The following is a 7,860-nucleotide window of genomic DNA, read 5'->3' on the forward strand; positions in this document are numbered from 1 at the left end:
TAAGACCAATCTTGAGAGGAATAAACTATTCTAAGAGCAAAAAACGCTGATTGGAAAGATCGTCTTCAATGGGCTGCTGTCAGCTCAGCTGCTCACTGCTCGTGGTGTGACGTCACTCAGCTGGAGCTCGCCAGAGGACGGACGAAGGCAGAAATATGCCATGAAAATAAGTCATCTTTGAGAGCTGATTTCTGCAAACTCTAATCACTATTTTAAAAGGTGAAGTTATATATCTGATTAGTAATACTTCCCCTTTACAATGATGACCAACAAGAGTCATCATAAAATACTTTTGATTCTTCGGTTGTCTACTTTAAGCCTTGCAGATTGCCGCTTAATCAAATCACGGGCATATACAGAATATAGCTTTTACACAACACATTTATTCAACCCAGTTGCGTAATGAACCAATATCTTGAGGGGGTAAAACATAGCAATGTGGGAAAATTTGTAAAAAAATTGCCAGCGTGTAAAGCGAGCTGAAAAACAAAATTGCCTATTTAAAATGAATTATAATTATGTGTTAGATTTTCCATTATATTCAACAAATAACACGTTATTGTTTCCAATCATTTCATTATACGTTGTCTCCTATAATTTCTTTTATTTCCTCTTGGGTGTGGAACCAACCCCCCCCCCGCGCCTGTATGCCAGTAATTGAATGCCAGTTCTTCTTTCGTACATTTTCCCGCTTTCCTTCCTTTTCCATTATTTTTTCTTTTTCGTTTTTTTTCCTTTTCCCTTTCCCCCTTTCCCTTTCTTTCTCCCTCCCTTTTTCTTTTATTTTCCCGGTGAGAAAAATCAAGCCATAGTCACGATAGAGGTTATGTGCTATACTAGGCTAGATCTAATTATAATTTTAGTCCAATGGTCCAGGAAGGGACTAGAATAAAGTTAACTTAAATCTTCGTAGAGAAAAAATGTCAAACCAGAAAGATCTAGAATTTCCTTATTAGAAATCTACATGTAGATCTAAATTAGACCTATCGTAGGGCCTCACTTATAGTAAAGAACAACGTTAAAATGTGTCAGGACTCAGAAGCTCAGTCGGTAGAGCGGGGGTTTCGGATTCTGGAGACCCGGCTTCGATTCCCAAGTGGTGCGGTAGTGCCCTATGGTAAGGTATTTATCCTCATTACCAGGTCCCTCGGATAAGGCATTTATCCTCATTACCAGGTCCCTCGGAAAGGACCTTAAGCCGTTGGTCCCCTGGTTGTTATCTCACAGGCATTTGTGCTTTCTTAGCAGTCAGGTGAAAAACATCGGTACAACAAATCATTCCACGACCATGGGCATGTCAAAATCTATCAATATTATTCCGAATAGATTTAGTTTATTTAAATTTAATTTCTATTTAAAGGCAGAGAATTATATTGATTCATATTAAGATGAAATAGCGGTGTCCAAAAATCAGTAGTCTTAGGCACAACTTTAATTTTAAACTTCAACTCAAGCTTGTTTGGCACTAATTCTCAACACCGGAACCTAATTAATTATGACCTAACCCAGGGAGCTCCGGCCCGTGAAGCTGGCCGGAGTAGCTCCGAGCTCCCTGGGTTACTAATGTCTTTGACCTAGTTGGCCTACAAGTTTATCGGTAATTTCGCAGCCGGCTGGCACCGGCGGCATCAACAGCCGTATGCCGCTCTGCCTATTTGGCTTAGATTTGATACAATTTTGCCGTTACTGAACAAGTATTCCTGATATTATAAAAGTTTTAGAACTGAGTGAAAAGTGAAATAAGGACGGACATGAACCATTCCAATTAACCAACAACATAGTTCTACGAAAAACTGTCAGTCAGATGATCAGATCTCAGAGTCAGAAATGGAAATATGGACATGATGGATATTGACTTTTATTGTGGTTTACGAACAAGGCCCTGCATACTCATGGACCTACATGTAGGTCCATGGCATTACTAAACCTTGCAATACGTGAGTGGCATGGCCATGGCTTGCCCCGGGGACCCCGACGTATTTGGGCTGCCGCAGTAAGGCCCTGGCCTGACTGCTACGCCGAACCCCAAGCAGCAAACACACTAACGTTACAACTTACAATTACAACTGAGATCAAAGCACGAAATTGAATTGAACTTACTTTTTTTGGTATGGAATGCCAATAATTTGATGTCGATGGTCCCTCAAAGATTTTCTGTTCAACTGAAGTTCACTCAGAAATCAGGATTCCGAACACTAATTCTATAAACAGATAATTAGTCTTGCTAAATATTTCAGAAAGTTGAATTTCGCAGAGCATGCACAGCTAGAGAAATTGCGCCCTCTCTCGCTCTCTCATTGCCAGTTTGTTGACGAGCTACACTTTAATTCTGAGCTCTACTTTATTTCTGCGTTCTCTTATTTTCGACGAGCTAGCGCTATTTGCGATGGACTATAATTCAGTCGTTTTGTTTAATTTTGCGGTTGTCTGTATTTCTGAGGTTGCCTTTATTTCTGTTGTTGTTTATGTTTCTGAAGTTTTCTTTAGTTCTGAGGTTGTCTATATTTCTGTTGTTTATGTTTCTGAAGTTTTCTTTAGTTCTGAGGTTGTCTATATTTATGAGGTTGTCTACAATTCTCTGGCTGTCTATATTTCTGAAAATGTCTTTATTTCTGTGGGTCTTTCTTCCTCAAGCTGTCTTTATTTCTGCGGTTGTCTATATTTCTGAAGTTGTATTTAGTTCTGTGGATGTCTTTACATTTCTCAAACTTTCTCTATTTCTATATATGAGCCTATATTTCTGTGATTGTGTTCAATTACATGGTTATCTACGTATTTTTTATCATTTATTATTTTTTGCGATTGTCTTGTTTTTGTGTTTGTCCTTATTTCTGCACCGATGTTTGATTCTGTGAATTTCTATATTTTTGTTATCTTTATTTCTAAAATTTCTTTATTTTTAGATATATTTCTACATTTTAGTTTATTTTTAACAGTATTATATATTTCTCAAATTGTTAATTTTGGCACTTTTGGTCGCCCATAGGGCAGAGCCGCAATGGATAGATATGACACTTTAAGATTGAGAAATCACATGTACGGGAAGGCTTCTTTCTTTTCTCTTCTTTCACTCTCCTTTCCACTCTTCCACCTCTCTATATCTCAACCCACTTTTTATCTTTCTCTTTCTCTTTTCCTCTCTCTCTCCTCCTCCTCTCTCTCCCTCTACTATTTCTCTATCTTCACCATTTCCCTTCTCATCCATATAGAATACTTTATGCTAAGTTGGCAGCTCATCTAGTCTTTTCGATGTATAAGTAGGTGAAGGTTTATTTGTAAAGAAGTAAATTATATGCCAATAATGTAATATCTCATTCACAAAACTTTTTAATGCACTCCCTTTCTTCCTATTCCTCTTTTTCTTCCTTGTCTTCTCCTCTGTCTTCTCCATTTTTCCTGTTTGCCCCTTCTTTTTTCTCGTCACACCTTTTCTTCCTCGTATCTCTCCTCGATCATCTCTCCTTATATTTTGTATCTGTAATTCTTTTATTAAATTCAAATTCAAATTGTTTTATTATCTCAGTAAAACCTTTACATAAAAAGAAATATGTCACAAAGTTAAAATACATGTATTACAAATCGGTGTAAAAGACTAAAATTTGTCTAAAAATTGCATTATCATTAAGAATCATACTAAGGGGTAGCAGCCAATAAGGAAAAAATCCTTATAATTAGGCCGACCAATTATTAAAACGGAAAGGTGACATAGAAAATACAATAATAACAGGGATATAGCAAAAACATTTCTAAAAACAAACAAAATAACTTAAGAATACACATAAACAATTAACCAAGACATAAAAAACTGCCATGCCCTAACAAAATAACAACAATAATACAAGTGCTATACATAACTCAAACATCCTTAAAGGTCAAGTCCACCTCAGAAAAATGTTGATTTGAATCAATAGAGAAAATCAGACAAGCACAATGCTGAAAATTTCATCAAAATCGGATGTAAAATAAGAAAGTTATGACATTTCAAAGTTTCGCTTGTTTTCAACAAAATAGTTATATGAACGAGCCAGTTACATCCAAATGAGAGAGTTGATGACGTCACTCACTCACTATTTCTTTTGTTTTTTATTGTTTGAATTATACAATATTTCAATTTTTACGAATTTGATGATTAGGACCTCCTTGCCTGAAGCACAAAATGTTAAAATAATGGAATTCCACGTGTTCAGGGAGGAATGAAACTTCATTTCACATGACAATGACGAGAAAATAAGAATATTTCATATTTCATATAATAAAATACAAAAGAAATAGTGAGTGAGTGATGTCATCAACTCTCTCATTTGGATGTAACTGGCTCGTTCATATAACTATTTTGTTGAAAATAAGCGAAACTTAAAAATTCCATAACTTTCTTATTTTACATCCGATTTTGATGAAATTTTCAGTGTTATGCTTGTTGAATTTTTCTCTTTTTATTCAAATCAAGTTTTTGTTAGGGTGGACTTGTCCTTTGAGCCACTTTATTTCCCAAGTAGGTATCTAAAATTGTGAACTTTGTTTTGAATAAATTAAGTGTTTTTGCACTATGTATTTCATCTGTTTTTCCAAACTACAGGACCTTGATAAATGATGGATTGTTGTGACAGTGACGTTCTTATTTTAGGAAGATGAAAATTATTTGCATTTCTCGTAGGATAAGAATGTATATTGCAATTCAAGTAAAAATATTCTAATAGAGAAGTGGGTAAAAGTTTCCGATAACTTAAAAACATAAAGATTCCAAGCTGGTATTGATATATGTCACAAATGTTTGAAAGTTTCAGATTACAAAATATGGGTGAGGTATGGGATAAATAAGATGAATGATTAACTATTCTTTTTGCACGTTTTTGTAATTTAAGCAGTCTATCGAGATAAATTTTGGCTGCACTTCCCCATACATAACTACCATAATCAAGAAAATGAGCAATGATAGCAATATATATCAATTTTTTAAATCGAAGATGGTAACATTTTCATTCTGAATAATATTCCTATATTCTTTGATATTTTATTGCAAATGATGTTAAGATGGGATTTTCATGTTAACTCGTTCATCTATTGTCACGCCAAGAAATTTCAAAAACGAGAATTGTTTAATTTCTGATCCAGCAAGTTTAATGCTTATTTGATCGATATCAACATTTCTATTTGTAAACATCATGAAATTTATTTTCTTTACATTAACTGTGAGTTTGTTCATATATAACCAGTTTGAAATGTTATCAAGTTCATTGTTAAAAATACTTTGTATTTCAAATGGATCTTTATGTGACATAGTGTCGTCTGCAAATAAAATGTACTTCAAAACCTCGGACGTATTGCACAAAGCATTGATATAGATAAGAAACAACAGAGGTTCAAGAATTGACCCCTGGGGCACTCCACACCTCAGATGACTCCTTTCAGATTTAAAACCATTGACAATGACAAGCTGCTCCCTACTTTGCAAGTAACTTTTGAATAAATCTACAACAGCTCCTCTAAAACCATAAAGTTGTAATTTGTAAATCAAAATATCGTGATTGAGCGTGTCAAATGCTAATACTGAAATCTAAAAATATGCCTAGCATCACTTCTTCATTGTCAATAACATTTGTTACATTGCGAATAAAATTGGTTAAAGCATGACATGTGGAGTTCCCGGCTCGAAAACCATACTGATTTAAAGACAGGATATTGCACTTATGAATAAAAGACGATTGTATATGCATTTCTCAAAGACCTTTGAAAAAACTGGCAAGGCGGAAATTGGCCGATAATTTGAAAGCGCCTCTCGAGATCCTCTTTTAAAAATTGGAATTGCACGAGCTAATTTTAATTCATCTGGAAAAACACCACATATAAAACATTTATTGATTATTTCAGACAGTGGTTTACATATAAAAATATTGATTTTCTTAACGACTTTCATACTAATATCGTCATAACCGGCACTGGTATTGCTCTTGAAATTCTTTATGATTTGAAAATTTCACATGGAGAAGTAGGATTTAAAACTGCAGATTTTAAATTTCTGATAATGTACTTTCCAACATGGTTATTACTAAATGAAACAAATTTGTTATTCAGGTTGTATCCAACATTGACAAAAAAGGTCATTAATACATCGGAAATTATCTTTTTATTAATAACATTACCGTCATCAAGAACTATTTTACCAACATGAGATTTCTTATTCTCTTTTCGTAAAGCCATGTTAATAAAATTACATGTTTTGATCATCTTTCCTTTGGCATTATTCAGTTGGTTTCTATAATATTATTTTTTTAGCTTGTTAAATCTTATCAACAGTTTTATTATAACTTGTTTATACACAGTCATTCTATACATGGATTTGTTCTTCAAATATAGTTTATGTAACCTGTTCCTCTTTTTTATGAGTTTGTGAGCTTCTTCATTGAACCAAGGTGCACTAATAACCTTTTTCTTTATCATTACAGCTTTTACAGGAAAACACGACTCATACGCCTTCGTGAAAATATCATGAAATCTATAATAAGTTTCACTGGCATTCAGATAAAAAAGTCCCACTCATTGTTATATAAAATGTGCGCAAATTGCAATATGTTATCATTTATGTCTATTTTATGAATAAAATTGTTCTTTCTCGGTTCGTTTTGATTTTTCTGAGCAATACAAAATATTGGAAAATGGTCACTGATGTCCGATAAAAAACCCTGAATGACGTATTTCGGGATCATTTGTAAAAATGTTATCAATGAGAGTAAATGAATTTAATGAAACACGTGATTGATATCTAATTAAAGGAGACAAATTGTTGGGAAGCATTGTATCAAGAATTCATCTACATATTGCACTTTGCCCACAAGTAAAATGTTTATGTTAAAATCACCCATCAAGAAAAACAATTTCTTTTCTGATTGCACAATATGTAAAACTTCATTTAAAACAGTAAAAATGGATCTTTTGATTGATTGGGGGTCTATACAATACATCAATCAAAATCTTTTGATGGTCAATACCAATTTCAGCAAGTATACTTTCAGCTGAAGAAGAACTGAGATCCATATCTACTCGTCTCACATAATGAATATCCTTGCGTACGTACATCCCCACACCTCCACCTCTCTGTGATTTGCGACCATTACTGATAAAAACATAATTATCAATATTATAAAAATCAACAAAACAATTTTCATTCAACCAGGTTTGAGTTAATCCTATGATTGTAGATTTCATACAAAGCAAAGATAAAAGCGACGACAGGCTGTCAAAATTTTGAGGTAGACTTCTGCAGTTAAAATGGAAACAACTAAGATGCGAGTCTACGTCATTTTTTGTTATAGTGTTATAGTTTGCTTTTATTAAAGACTTGAAATATTCAGATGAATAATGAAACTTATGTGGAAAATAATCATTATTATTTGCTGGTGAGATATGATCATGCAAGATTTCAAATTTGATTGCACTTGTTGTAAGTCTGGGCATTGGCTAAAAATGGCATTGAAAGACATACAATAGACACACAAAAAATAACTTGCATCTACAGAAAAAAAGATAATAGAAAATGACAATCAACATCATGCGATTGCACTAGAAACTGCATAAAATAAGTTCAGTCTAAAATACAATCTGGCATTAGGGCCCATTTGGAGAAAACTCAGTCAAGATAGCACCAAGTTTTAAGGGTATGGTTTGCATACGTGCAGATAAAAGGTACAAATCGGTTGACTAGAAGTCTGCTAATGCTGCTGGTGAAATAATGAGCTTGCGTATCTCTCGACCATTCGTACACTTGATCATTGCGAAGATTCGACAGTCTGTCGACCAAGCTGTGCGAACTTTTTCATGACGCGAAGTCAGTGGCAAGAGATCGGCATTTGACTTTGTCAAGTC

Source organism: Lytechinus variegatus, chromosome 8 (genome assembly GCF_018143015.1).
Source record: "Lytechinus variegatus isolate NC3 chromosome 8, Lvar_3.0, whole genome shotgun sequence".
Lineage (NCBI taxonomy): Eukaryota > Metazoa > Echinodermata > Echinoidea > Temnopleuroida > Toxopneustidae > Lytechinus > Lytechinus variegatus.